This window comes from Strix aluco, chromosome 7 (genome assembly GCF_031877795.1).
Source record: "Strix aluco isolate bStrAlu1 chromosome 7, bStrAlu1.hap1, whole genome shotgun sequence".
NCBI lineage: Eukaryota > Metazoa > Chordata > Aves > Strigiformes > Strigidae > Strix > Strix aluco.
The window spans coordinates 39,429,171-39,445,076 of record NC_133937.1 but is presented as its reverse complement, the minus strand read 5'-3'; positions in this window follow the sequence as shown (position 1 = coordinate 39,445,076).

Genomic DNA, 15,906 nt, shown 5'->3' with positions numbered 1-15,906 from the left:
AGAAAGAGAAAGAGAAAGAGAAAGAGAAAGAGAAAGAGAAAGAGAGAAAGAGGGAAAGAAAGAGGGAGAGAAAGAAAGAGAACGAAAGAGAGAAAGCGAGAAAGCGAGAAAGCAAGAAAGAAAGAAAGAGAGAAAGATCATGAAACCTCCTCTTTCCCACCAAACAAAACTCTGTAAATCAAGCAGCTTTCTTCTGAAAGCCAGAGAATACGTGCAATGCGCTCCCGCATGGATACCGAGAGCTGGCTTCCCCCTGAATGGTAACTACGTGCAAACACTCCGGGTCCCCTCTCCCATATGGCATGGCAGCCCCCAGCCAGCGCAGGTAGCAGAAGGGGACACGAAGAATACAGCCTGACTTTAAAGCACATGAAGCATGGAAGGGTCGAACCATGCCTCATCTGCTCCCCTAGCAAACCGTATAAAACCAGAAGCACTGGCATCTGCAATCCAGAACATCATTTGGCACAGTTTAAAATTTTAAAGTAATTTTCAAATTTTTTTTTTTCCCTCCCCAGCGCCACATGGTGATTTTTGTCCTTTGGAGAGCCAAAGGCAAATACAGGCATGCTCAACATACATTGTCAAAGGGAGAGGTTTCCTAGCAACAATACTGATATGAATGGAGCTGAAGTTTCCTTTCCAATCCCTTATGTGACATTAGAGCAATTTGTAACATACAAGAAATGGGAAAGAAGTATCTAAGAAATCTGGCTATGCATCGTTACCCAAATAGATAAGCAAATCAGTCTGTCAAGTTTTGCTAGCACCACAATTATCAAGTGTTTTTAAGTGTAAGATACAGCCAGAAAGGAAAGAAATCCTGGAGTCTATTCCCCATCCTCTCTCCCAGCACCATGTGCTGCCTCACTCACTCCCCCCAGGGTCTGTGTGCCTGGCCCAAACCCAAGATGTAGGGGTAAGGATGCTGTCCCCAGCGAGGAGAGCAGCCATCAGCTCAGCCACCACACTCTGCTTCTTCTCAAATTACCATAAAAAATCTCAGCTTTAACCAGACTAGGCTTCAGGCAGTTACCTTTCATTCAAGCCCAGCAAGATATTTGGTAGGTCTTAGCAATACGGCAACGAAACGGGCGGCTCAGCATCACCCAACTGCAAACCACACACCATGCTCTTTCCTGTATGGCACACACATGCCAAACGGAAGGCGTTGGAAACAAGAAGAACCCCATGGAGCAGGAAAGCAGCTTCACTGGGGTCTGTGTCTGTGGTCCCATCACTAATGCCCTGCCACCAAGGCCGACAGAGGAAAATCAGCACTAGGTCCTGTGTGCTTCCCACCTGCAGTCGAGCATCAGGGCGGTTTCACCTTACACCCTTCTTACACAAACTCATCCACACTGCAAGACAATGGGGCAAACCATTGGTTTCCATTTTTGATGGCATGACACACCACTTCTCTTTTTCTTTCCTTCTTTCTTTTTTTTTCCCCTCCCAATCAGCCTCCCTGGAAAGGCAAAGATGGGCCTTTCCAGTAAAGGACCTAAAATGGAAATGCCCACAGGTTCTTAGCTGGGCCCCCAGCTTCTGTTTTTAATCAATTGTGCATGATAGGTTCCTAAATTAATCCTCTCCTCTGACAAACCAGGAGCCAAAGTGCTTAACTCAGAGACCAATTTAAAATGCCTAAAGTTATAGGGTTTGAACACTGCATATTATGCCTAACAAGGGAACAATGACCCCTCTTATCTATAGTAGGCCCAAGTTTCCCATATCCTAAACCTAATTGTGTGAGGCCGGCTATAACTCAAGGAGGGAACACCCTGCATTTGTCATATTTAGAAACAGCTTTTGGAGTTTGTAGCTTATTGTGAGCTACCGGAGCTGCAGGATGCTTATTTACAGGGCACCGTGCAAGACATCTGTTCGGTCTGGCTTTTTAACTAAAAGGGGATTTATCTTTGGCAAATCAGTTTTGTGGGTCAGGAACTGGTTTCATTACAGTCCAAGTGTTTGGCCAACACTATCATTTAGTTTGATTTTTGTACCTTCTCCCAAGCACTCTGCGACAAAGAGGCCACCATCAATCATTCAAGGAGATGCGCTGCTAGAAGCGATCAAATAAAGTTAAAACAGTTATCTGAGTGGTGTTGATGCTTTTGACAGATGAGTTTTGAAATGCTTTCTATGAATTTAGCAGGGAGTAAGAAATTATCAGAAATATTGCAGGACTGAGACCTGGCCAAATGCATCCTGCACTTGGCAGGGTGGGTTATGCTGAGAACACCACCCTTCACTGTATATCACCAGGACACAGCAGGGCAGGCCAGCTGGGCCCAGCACAGGAGGAGACCACAATAAAAATGCTGCTTAACCAGATGGAAATCTTGAAAAAGAGTCAGAAATAAATCTGGAGGATTTGCATTTTATCTTTTCCATGCAAGATATGGCCATATTCCTCTTTGTGCCTATTTTCTGCACACATCTGTGAAGAAAGGGGCAACAGCCCTGCTAACTGACAGACCACTGGCCACCAAGTCTTCCTCACCATGGCACATACTAAGCCCAGCTAGATGCGAGCCAATATCACACAGTAGAGCATGGCACCAGAATCCAAATAAAGGTAATCTTCATGCATCAAGACTTTTTTTTTTAAGTGAAAAAATAAAATATCTAAATGTTTTCAAGAAATCTAAACATTTACTTTAATAAAACATTTACATTCATTACCAGGCGAGATATTGCAAACAACTCTAAGTGAATTTAGCTGAACTTCTGAGCTGTGCAGGCTAATGACTATGCTGACCAGCTTCAAAACTGTATTAAGACTACTGATTATTTATTATAAAATGCCTGCACAGAGGGAGAGACCTAATTGTCTGATGAAGATCCCAACCCCTGTGGGTATCACAGCATACTATACCTGTAAGAGTCAGGGCTCATTAGCCTAATCACAAAGAATAATACTGGGAGCAGAGCTCTGCAAAGCTACTGATTTTTCACTTCCTATGTATTTCACAGAAACACCCTTTTTTTTCAGTTTGGTGGGGTTCTTTTTCTTGCTATTTCTATCTGGCAACAGATAGCCTTCTCCCCCCAGTCCTCACCGCAGACACCAGTAACCCCAGGCTCTGCGGGGCCACAAATGTTCAGCATCTCCTGCGGTACCTGATTAATCATAGCCATCCTCTCACCACGCGCGGAGCCACGCAGCCTGCTGAAGCCGGCGCAGATGAGGGTGGTCAGCAGATGGGTGGTGGGGCTAGAGAGTCATCTTTTACTTTGCATTAATCTTGCACGTATAGGTACTGAGGCAGCAGGGATTTTTCAGTCCCTGTAATATGTATCACTGATGAGAAGCTTCCCCGTTATGCTGCTTTAGAATACAGATACAAATTCACTCAGTCTGAATCCCTGTGCCTCACTGTTACCTTATGAGTTTCAAGTGCAGATGCATCCAGGATAGGATTCATACCTGCATGTCTAAGTTTCCTGCTACTCTTCTATGCTGTCCCCTTTCCCCTTTTTCTCAGCCCTGTTCCCTCTCCTCCACAAAGCAACACTGACCAAAGGTGACAGCGACCTTTCCTAGGGAGAAATATTGCAAGGCTTCTCTAATCTGGCTGGTTATCCATGTCTGTGTAGAAAACACAACAGGATCGCATTTGGCATCCTTTCCCTCCACCGATTCATACCTTGTAAATAAGGAAATGCTTACTTGTTCATCAAAACCATTTAACCATCAGTGAAAGTTCTTATCCTTGCAGCAGATTTAAATCTTGCTTCATTCACTCTTGTTTTACAAGTGGAGGCTTAGTTTTAAATGGTGCAAACGACAGACTCCCTTAAGAAACTACAAGTCTTAAAAGATCATGCTGTCAGCAAGTTATTCTTGACAGTCTACTTAAGCTCCTCCAGTTCTTGATCTCCACATATTGTTTTCAAGGATGGCCACCCTTCTGGACTAATGATTATGTTCTTTGCAACTACACCTCTCAAGTATTACCCAGCTATTTTCACGTCCCTCCTCATATTCAGTACTCTCATCTCTCTTCTCAGGCATCCATCCCCTCTCTTTCAAAATTCTTCCTTATTTGTTAGCATTTTTCTGCTTACTAAAACACTATGAATAAGTACCTCCCAACTCCATGACCTTAAAGACCTACATATGCTTTACACCTCCTTGGTGCTTTTTTGGTTTTGCTGCCACACTGCACTGTGGAGCCATTCTGCAATGTCAACCAATGTCTTGGGCTTAAACACTTTCCTGGATGTTTTCTGAAGAGCTTGTAGCTGAATCTGTCCAAGACTCAGGCTCAGCTTCTTCTATCCAATTTTTTAAACTTGCTCACTTGGATTATTTGCATTTGTCGTTCATTCCTTCTTCTTTAATATATAAAACCCATTAAATCTGTAAGAAGATTCCTAGCTCCAGGTGCTAAGCAAAACCATCAAACTGCAGTAAGCCTCTTCACGTTCTCTGTTTCCACTCAGAGTAGAGCAAGAAGAGCTTAGGTTAGAAATGAAACACAAAAATGGGCACCTGGTCCCTGGGAGGATGCGTTCCATTTGCTACAAGTCCAAAATTGCACACACAGCTGACCTGCCAGCAGACACTGCAGCACTATTCAGGTCCAAAAGCTTCTTATCGAACTTTTGTCCCATCCCAAAATCCTAAAAAATCTGAATCAGACAAGATTCCCAGAAAGCACGCACATACCTGCCAAGGGTATCCCTGAGCTCACCCGAGCGTCTCATCACACTCACACCACATTCAGCTCATGGGAACATAGGTGAAGTCTTCATTGCCCAAATGAGGCTGCAGCTAGCAAAGTATTTTACCTTAAAAATTTATCCTAAACCAGACCACCTTAAAATGAGGTATTGGCTTTAGCAGTGGTAAATTAATTTTTCACGGAGCCCGAACACATGATATGAATGAGAACAAATGTCCAAAGGCTTGAAGATTAGTAAACATGGATTGAGAAATCTTGGAAAAAACATTGCACTTTACAAGACTAAGGAAGATATTTGGCTTGCTTTTAGGGCAATGTGATTTTTTTTCCACAGCTTTCTGGAATTCATGGTATAGGGACATGTGAAATGTTTATTCTCTATGCAACAAGGAGGAGATGTGAAGAGATGCAGATGGCATGAAAACTGAATCCCGATCCTTTGAATAATAGTTGAAGATTCCCATCAGCTTGGGGAGATCCATCTGGACTGAGACCAGAGTATGAAAACCAATAAATGATCAATATAATGGCTGTAAGAAGCAACCATTTCCTCAGCTGTTTCACCAGAAATTCTTAAGGATTTCTCAGGAGACTCAATTACACTCAGTGTGCCTACCAGCTGGCACTAACCTGCCTGGCTCAGCAGGTACCAGGACATTGGTAGACCAGGCTTCAGAGCGGACCCAGGACCTGTCTTGGGCACTCACGGCTGCTTCACACCTTGTGCAGGGGGAGCAGATCCCTGGACACGAGGTGGGTCCTCTGTGACAGCTCAGCACTAGCCCATGCTCCCAGCACAGAAGAGGTCAGCCCAGAGCCCCATTTTCTGGGAGAGCTTCTGTAAATGTCCTGGATTATGGGTCTCAAATACTCACTTCCAAGCACCGTTAAATGTCCAAAGCAAGGGGAAGAGCTGATCAATTTATCTGGAATTTGGTGCTGTCATTTCTCTCAGGGCACACGTATGTACGCCAGAACTGCAAGGGCAGGCTGTTAACCAGGCCCAGGGAGACATGAGGAGTATTTCATGTTATATCCTTTTAACAGAAGGGGGGACGCATAAATGCTTTTTTAACTCCCAGTTAATCCACAAGAACACTGCTGGTCCAGTTAAATCCACAAAAATGAAGACGTGTGAAACTATAAAACTGAAGTTCCTTGGCTGGTGGCAGGGTTGGAAAGGGTTCAGAGAGACCATGTGCTTTTTAAGTTAAATGTTTTCTGACCATGCTCTCGGTGTTCCCCTGCTAACGGTGCTCCTCAGAGAAGAGAGCAAGCCTGACCTCCCTGGAAGTCTTTGTGCAGACCCAGAGTGCTCTTGCCCTTCCACAGAGAGTGCTTTGGCACTGAAAACCTGACACCCACTGAGCCAAATGGATCCCTAGCTATGTGCACAGTCACTATTATTTCCTCTGACTTGCTCCAGAGCTGTCTCAGGAGCTCTATACTTTCACCAAGAACCCATGACATCACTTATACTATTAATAATTACAATATATTCACAGATGGACACTCATATGACAGAGTTGTGCTCAAAGTCAATACCTCTCCTTTCTCATCCCTCCTTCCCACACCCCCAGTTTTCCCATTTGCTTATCTATTCCCTCACAGGGAGGAAAGGTCAAAGCTGGTAGTAGAATGAGTTAGGAGTATTTTTCCTCTTAAACAAACAAAAGCCACATTACTCAAATGACTCTTCATTTTTCACTCCAAGCTCACATTTACTCACTGCACAGCCCTTACTGAGACTACATATTTTTAAGTTCTTGAAGAAAGAAATCACAAATCTTTGTTCCTTGTCCTATTACAACACTCACAGGAGAAAGATTCTCTGATGAAAGCTTTGCAAAGGGAAATGCAGAGCAATAGCTACACAGAGCCAGCTCCAGCCACCCTCCTCGTTGGTCTGAGTTATTTCACAGTGGCCAAAAGTATGTTAAATCTTTGCAGAGCAAACAAGCTGAGGGCTGGGTCGTAAAGAGCCTGACTCCTATTTTTATGGCATAGAAAAACATGAGGAGGGGAGGGTTAGAAGAAATGGGAGGTGGTGGAGACAAAGTCATACCGTGATTCAATGTAAGAGTATGTGCTCACTTAGAAAGTTATGCTCTTTTGTTTCTCACTTCTTGGAGGCCTCCAGGAAAACACTGATTTTGGGGAGAGCAGTGGTGCAGTGTGTGTTTTCACACCTAGTTCAGAGTTTCTGTACTGGATGTAATGGAGGAACTAGCACAGTTTAATCCGGAGGCTGTCACCCTCAGATACATAAAGGCAGTTAGTTAACAAAGAACAGAGCATCATCTGCTCCAAGAGGACTGAATCCATCTCACACCGTAGTGTGTCCCAGGCACAGGCTGGCTCCAGCTCAGAGGACATTTGGACTGAGCTCTGCTCCCCTGAGCACCCAAGAAGCTGTACAAATTGCCATTATGCCCCCAGGGGTGCAGGGGGGAAGGGGTGAGCTGAAACAAGCCCCTGCCCTGAGCAAAGACTCACTCACTAAATGTGAATTGAAAAATCTCACGTTTAGTATGCAATTTCACTCTACGGAATTAAAATCTTTTTTTTTTTTGTTAGAAATTACTTGACAGGTATATAGTTGCATACATATTTTTTGCACAACAGTTTTTATGTTCTCTCCTTCTACAGACACTATTAACACACAGATATCCTGTTCTTAAGGTATGGATTGACAACCATAGTCTATTTACAGAGCATCTGTCCATGGCTTCACCTAATAAATTACAGTGTATGTATCGAAGAAGAGCAGAAAATATAAACTGTTAACAGGGCCTTTACACAACACCATGCCAAGACAACATTGACTGTGCAAACATCTCCGGCCACCTCATTTCTGACCTAGACTATGCATTAACCCAGTCCTAGGATGCTTTGGAGAAAATACCTCTACATAAATACATAGCAATAGTAAATGGCTTTGGGTGCCTGCACACCTGTATGTTGTGGCCAAATATTTGTTCTAAAGCAAGGTCCCCAGCTCCCAAAGTCTGCCCAACAGCAAGTCAAGTCCCACTAGGTCTTGTACTGGCTCCTGTGCTTGCGAAGGAGAGTTCCATCTCAGGGAGATGATTAGAAAAAGCAGGCAATGAAGTAGATTACATCTTTGCTCATTAAAGAATGAAAATTCCTGTAAACCTGCATGAGCTTATCATAAAAGAAGTATTTTCTTTCCCTTGACAGCTTTTGTTCTGAAAATAAGTAATGTCTTGCATGCCTCAAATGCAGACAAATAAACAAACATCCGAGTCACCTTGGGTTTTGGGGTGGTTGTTTTTTTTTTCTTTGCCTACTGCTAGCAGCCTTACAATTTTCTCAGAACATGAAAATCAAAATAATATTTTTTATTAAAAAAGGAGACAACTTCAGATTTGACAAAGCTCTTTTTCTTAGTATCGACAAGCAATCATCATCTATCTTACAAATGGGTACTTGCCTCACAGCACATTTGTGCGATCACTGGATTTCTAGTCCTTCGAGAACAGATAACAAACGAATCTTCACCGGCTTCAATGATTTCAAAGCTAATCAGAAGATAAAAGGGCTGGCAGGACAGCTGACAATACATTACTAACCAACAACAGATCTTTGCAGGACATTTATGTATTTAAATTCCTAGCGTGGGGAAGCTTGGACACATGTTTATGAATATGAGGTTGCCAGAGCAAAGCAAGGCCAAACAAGTAATAGCGTAGCATGGACACCACAAAGGCATCTGGGTGCTCTGCCTGGATCCCACATGGTTGTACAAGTGCCACCAGGATGGGACCCACAGAGCGATGCCACATGCTTCAGAGGAGGTCACAGCTTGCACCCTTACGGGGGTTTTCCCCAAAGGCAGACCACTCAACACTGATTTCTGCAGGAAGACAAGACAAATAATAGAGATGGCAAATCCCAGTGACCCCATCCAAGAGCTCCCAGGGCTCCCTGGGAGAGAGGAAGGGTCCCAGGACCAAAAACTTGCATGACACATCAGAGGACTAAAACACATAGCCCTTCCCATGGTCTGAGTAATCATGAGATGAGGAAAACTTCTTAAAGATGATGAAAAATAACTTGGATAATGTATTGAGAACTTAGCTGATATCATGTGGTATCTTCCTGATTTATAATTCACTTACAGGGGTTCTTTTTCTCTGCCATCACCTGAGACCTAAAGTCCCCTGCTTGTTTTTTTCCACGGGGCGTGTAGATTTTAAACAAGGACAGAGGTTAAAGTCCTGATGCTTAATCAAACATAGCTTTCTATTTGTTATGGAGCTCCCAAATTTCTCTGCATGAAAGTCAACAGCCAAATTCCCATCGAACTGGCTCTGCAAAAGGCAATGTGCTGAACATCAACCATTCTGCTGCTGTCTGTGTTTGGGACCCATTTTTTGCTGTCCAGAAGACCAATTTATTTACTCCTAACAGAGCAAGATAGACTATGGACCAAGTAATTAAACCTCTGCAGAATCTGGTGCTTTTTCTTGTGCCCTGCTCAGGACCCATCGCAGCAATGGGTCAACACACTGATCACGGATGCTGATGGCAGATGTATACACCCTTTCAAGGTTTTACTGGGAAAACTCTTAAACCTACCAATAGCTCACTCTTCAAAAGAGTTTGTTCTCCAAAGCAAGTGCCTACATATGTCTGACTTGAAATATGAGCATCTATATATAGATACCAGCCATTGAAAGTAATTACTCAAGTCTCCATCCAATCGAGGCACTGCAAAAGGAATAGTCTGTATTCCCTAGCGACAGTGTCAGGAGGCTGCTCATAATCCTTGCGACTTGGAAGAGGACCCCAGTGAGAGGTGGTTAGGGCATTTGACTCTGCCTTTGATGAGGGAACAGTTAGTGAAGAAGAGCTACGATAACCTCCTGACTCTAGAAAAATGTTAAAATGTGTCTCAGCAAGAATTCCTGATTGTTTTACTTTACCTCCTGACTCTTGAGTTCAAAGAGGCGAAGCCGTTTCAAAGACAGATTAATATATTTAGATTTTGGTGACTGATCACAAGCTTCCCAAAAGCTTACATATTCATCCCAATGGGGAAGAGATCACTGAGGGCAGCTGTAATTGGTCCAGGGGCATTTTGATTATCTGCAGATTACCTGTTTCTTGATGCAAAGAAATATCTGTCAATTTGCTCAGTGGGGCTTGGGAGGAGTTTTGGTGGGAGACCAGATATCATGATGAGCCCTTCTGACACTGGACCCCCCCCATCATGTCCACTTAGAGCCACTCTGAGGGGCTGTCACAGGCCTTCTCTACCCTGACTAAATCTCAGCTACTGAAAAGAAAATAAATGACATATGAGCTGTTTATCACCCACCGCAGCAGCCCCATGGTTCTCCTTGCAAGGGTTGCGCTGAGGACCTGCCAAAAAAAGTCTGGAAAAGCACCGTGGCTGCAAAGGGAGAGGGGTTGATGGGCCAGGGGGAAGGAGCCCTATCCCCCACCTAAGGGCCACTCCAATTTATTACATTTTAATCTTTGGTCAACTGTGAGAAAACGTCTGAAGAGTGAGTTTCCATTACAACATACATCATTTTATCAACCTTATTTTTTGTGATATTTTGTAAATTACAATAAATTTGCTTTCTTCTGAATATTCAGATGCTTCAAAAGGTACCCAAAGGATGCAATTAGACCCTAGGGAAATATGCTATTATGTGCACATATCATGTTTTGCATAGGCTTTCCAGCATCTACATAATTTATGTTTTTCTGCATAATTTCCTCTTTTTATGTTTCCTATGTGTTTGTGAGATAATGCAGAAGTCAGTTCTCTACCACCAAAAATACAGAAAGAACTTAAGTCTGTATTCTTACTTCACCCAATCTGCTTTACTTCCCACAAAACCCTCGGAAAAACCCCTGGAGAAATCCTTTCATATGCACCAAACATCAATGCCTGAGGAAAAACCCAGAAGGTCGAGGCAGCTCTCTGAAAGGAACCAGAACCTTGTCCATTCCCGTATTCATCTGGGCATTCAGAGGGGCCTCTGATGGATAACGTTGAAATGGTAAAGCTTTTAAACTGTTTATAATCCTCGCTTCGTGTTTGAAACTTACAAAAATAATTCTCCAAAACTTTCAAGTTTCTTTTTAGCTTTCCATGCCAGTCACTTGCATCCAAGCTTGCTTTTAATAAAAAAAAAAAAAAAAAAAAGAAAAGAAAAGAAATAATAATAAAAAGGAGAGTTTTCAGTCAGGATGTAGCTAAAGTTGATGCCTGCTCTTTCTTTTTAATTCTGTTGGCTGGAGTTTTTTGTTTATGGATTTTTAATTTATCTAAAACATAAAACAAGAACCAGAAAAATAAAACACAAAAATTCAAGGAAATAAAAGTGTGGGGGAAGACTTTGTGTGGGCAGCCCCACAGCCCAGTAGCCCCAGGCAAGCCTGGCCACAGGCTGAGCCCCCAGCAAGTACCTAAATGTCGATGCTCCTCTTCCCTGGGATGCGATGAACAACTAGTGGGCTGGAAAAAACTGGTTAATTCTTCAGATGGATTTTTTTCTGCCCTCTCTCAGGTACCACCCAGGGAATCATCTTCCCCAGGAGGTGATGGACAAGAAACAGGGACCTCTCTTGCACTGTTCACCCCCAGCCTCACTGCACCCCTCAGCCATGATGGCTGCGCTGCTCCCTGCGCGCTGGCTCCTGGAGTCATGGAGAGCATGAGAAAGCTTCTTTAAAAGTAAAATAATAACTATTATTATTATTACTATTATTATTGTTATTCAATAATAATCATTTATTAATGATCTCATCTAATCTTTGCACTCATATTCTCAAGTGCTCAAAAGACTGAGCCCTGCAGATTCAAAATCAAAAACTGTGAAACACAGAAACACATAACTCACCCATTCTCCTCAAAAAAAGCCCAGCTTAATACAAATAACCACTGCCAAACACAGTCCCTGCAAGTGAAACTGGGAAGAAAAAACACTCTTCCCTTTGTACGTTACCCAGAATATTATGGGGTAATCCACTTATTTAAAACTCACTCTTGAGTCTATGTAAAATCAGTCATGGACCAGCAAGGAGACATTACAAGTATGTTTTCTTCTCCACAAACCATGACAGCCTTCAAATTGCCAACAAAAAAATGTCTCATGTGAATAAAAGAAAATATTTATGTTGTGAAATCCACAGTGTGAGACAGCAGGAATAAAATAATCTGGTAAAATTTAAAGAATAAGATTCTTTGTAGAATACATAAGAGAACACCTGCTGCTTTCCTTATTTTTTATTTATTATAATTAATATGTTCAAACTAAGCAGTATGCAGATGTATAAAAACAAACAGACAAAAAAAAAAAAAAGAATACTTGTCATTAAAAAGTTCATTTGAAGTTGAGAAAATGTATGATTAATTAATCACAACAGAATCTGCTTACTTAAAAGCCTAGTGACATATGTTTTTAAATCATTTGTGTAATTAAAGATAACTAGCAGCGAGGACCACGTGCACCCGGGCACTCTCCCCACGCGTGGGATGTTCTCCCGGAGCCACCAGCCCCTGCAAACATGAGCCGGGACAGATGATAGTCACTTGGTGGAATGTTTTAAGGTTAAAAATACAGGAGAGCAGGAAAATGTCTTTCAGAGAAGATTTCACTGTGCTTCAGCACCTCTGTTCATTAATCAAATACAGTGCAAGGTCACTCATCCTCTCCCTCTTCTCTATTTATTTATGAATAAACACACAAGTTAGCACACAGGGTCTCACATATCACGGCAAGCACATATATGTAGTCAGAAATTGATTCCATATAACCAGCCTGTATTGATAATAAATTTGTGAATTAGATGAAGGGCTTGGAAAAAGCTGGAGGTTTAGACTGGGTAAAAGTCACTGAAGAGGAACTGATTTATTCTAATAAAAACTTAAACACACTAGGTCAAGTCTGGGTTTGGTGTGGTTACATGGAAGACGAGGAAGATGAAATAATAAAAAATAAATTTCTTGAGGAAGAAAATTACAGGTAAGAAGGACAACGATGGGAGTGAAAAATAGGTTCGGTGTGCCCGCTCATGGTGTGCCCTTGGCCCCTGCCCTTACACCCTCAACGAGCATTTTCTAAGCTATGAGTGGAGTAATTTTTTTTTAAAATGCATCTCTTCACATGATGTGTAAGAAATATCTTACTTTTCAGGCATGCCTAGTATCTCAGGAGAGAGTAAAACTGTTTATACTAAAACTGCTTGGCCTCACCTTTGTACCTCCGTAAGACGCGGAGCCTGTTCATGAAAGCATCGATCCCCTCTTGTTCCTATGATATTGCTCTAATCTAGAAACACAAAGAGGCTCATGTCATACATATATTGTACTGCATTTCCCAATGGAATAAGAAAATTAAAACAAAACCACAAGAACTCTGTGGGATAAACAGCATCTTGCTCTCCATGGGCAGAGCAGAGGTGGTTGCTCAACACGGGGCTCAGCTGCTCAGGGAGCACCGAGGACACCCCCAGCACCCTGAGCACTGTGGGGTGCCCCATCTGCACCAAGGCTGGGATAACCCCCTGCTTGCCCACAGTCCCAGAGCAAAGCTGAGTCAATCACCAGCTGACCCTAAAGGTGCATAAATTAGAATTAATCTTTCTCAAGATAAGGCAAAAAATCGAAAGTACAAAGGAGAAGCCAGAAAGGATGCACTTTCTTCCACCCCTCTCCTTCCCAAAGCACTTTATTTCTGCTCCTCCTACTGCAGCCTTAGCATCCAAACCAGACCCCAACTAAATCATTGTCATACAAGAAAATAAAAATCCCTTACAAATCCCTTTACACAAAGTAAAACAAATTTCAAAACAAACTCTTCCAAGCAGTAACCGTCACCAAGCTTATTGCATGTAAAACCTCCTTGGAAAAAAGAAATTAACACAGTCAACACAGACAAAACAAAATACAGCTGAGTCCTTCAAGCTCTCTGGTACTCAAACACCAACTCCTTGGTTATCTGAAATAGCTTAATTTTCAAAAGAATTCAGATCTGACACTTTCCACCATACCCCTTTTCAGCCTCTTCCAGCAGTCCCCACATGTTAAATCACTTTCCTTTCTGAGGTGTCTGAGAAACAAGGCAGATGAACAAGATTTTCTCAAAAATCAGGGTGATGTGAAACAAGAGAGAAAAGAATAATTTTTTTCCTGACACCAGCCAGGAGAAGGGGAAGGCAGACACGGGTCCTGCTGGTCCCCCTCCTGTTAGCTCCATGCACCTTTCTTCCTAGGATGGAGCATCCCTCTCCCCCTGCCACCCCCAGGGCCAGTCCCATCCTGCTGCATACAGAAACAACATCGAACCATCTATGAAGCCCCCAGATAATATTTTGGTAGTGCTGTTTTGGTTTGGGGCTTTTTTCAGCATAACTTCATTTCATTTGGTTTTGCTTTCCTCTTGTAACTACCAATGAAGACCATCAGTGTCCAGGAGGCCGTAGTGTCACATACTTGTCACTTGACATCACACCTCACCACCAAGCTTGTGGTGCACACTCCATCCATGCATGCAGCCAGCCTCTCTCCCCGCCATAAAAACCTCTAGAGTCTCTCACAAACCATTACTGGGTTGTTTCATTTATTACGATCTAAGAAGGCGTTATTACATCCCGCCGTCCTAACTGTGCTCTTAAATAACAGCTTGTACAATAATTAAACGTAGTAGTGAGAACATTGTTAAAATCAATGACCCAGTGCATTAGCAGTTTAAACACATTTTAAGTTAACTTGATTATACCAACCGCAATTGGGGAGAAGTTAAGTCAGTGTGAATGGTGTGGACGAGTGTCCAGAAGCTGCATTCCCACAGGTCTCAGAGGTGCCCCAGGAAACCCTTCACCGCCTGCATTTCGGTGGGACGTGCTGCTTCTCCATCCATCTCCTGCATGACTGCTCGCAGGCTGGTATCAAACATAACTTGAATACACAAAATATTCTCATCATTAACACCAATATTTAAAGAGAAAATACAGAGGAGCAGCTCCTATTTCCCTTCTGATGATAGCGATGCGCTGAGCATCTAAAACAAAAGGCTCAGGTACACGAGGGCACTGGAGGTAGGAAGTTGTCACAATATTTTTTTCCACAATCCTTTTTCCCAATTCAAATGTGTTCACCCCAGTTGTGACCACACTCTGTTCACTTTTGCCTCCCGAAATCACTGGAGTGAGAGGGTTTTAGGCACAGCGAGGAGTGACACCTCACTGGCCCACAATTTATCCTGATGCCGTGTCTCTGGGGGGACCTCAGAAAGTTTGGCTGAATTAAACAGAAGCAGGAAAACAGAGCAATGTGACAGGTAATTGGCGACCTACGTAGCTAAATAAAAATAACAGCAATACAAAACAACATGTGAATTCAACCCAAAACTGTGTGGAACTTGCAACAAATGGAAACTCATTTAAAGCTACTTAGATATAATTTTTCAGGTTAAAAAGTGAATAAACTCAAAAATTCCTAAGTCTTTCAAATAAGAATAAAGGCTGGAGAAGCAGAGACCAATTTTTTTCTACTCCTATAGCACCATTTCCTGTGCCATTGTGAAACTAAGAAAATAACAGGGGAAGAATCTACAAAGGGAAAAAAAAATTAATTTCTTTTCATCCAGGATTATTTCTTTTCATTTTTCTACAAATTAACAGTATTAAACAAATAGATAGAGAATTGTTTTGAATCCAAAACTCTATTAAAACCTAGAAAAAGGACCTTTGGACAACTTAAACTCTCTACTTAAGTAAGAAGATTAATCAAAACTGTCGTCTTCTCATGAAAAATCCACTTCAATAAACTGTAGGGTTTTGGTCCAAAAGCATTCATCAGAAAATTCCCAGGCCAAAATACTTAACCTTAAAGCACATATAGCTATATGTCAGCATTAAGAAACAATAGCTGAGGGGTTTAACTGATTTTTTTTTCCCCTGAATTTTTTGGCATCTGCTTGGCATACCATAGTCAGTAGGATTTACGATGCATGGAGGAATACCTATATGTGTTTTATGTAATGTACACATAAAAATGTATTTCTTTGTTTCAGACGGGTGGTGGAGAGATCCCAAGCAGTTTTGACCTCTGCTATTTACACAGACCTTTGCTGGCAGAGGCTGTGCTCCCAAGTACAGCAAAGAGATTATTTTCTCACTCCACTTTTTATTTATAATATTATAAAAATAAATGTGACATATTTAG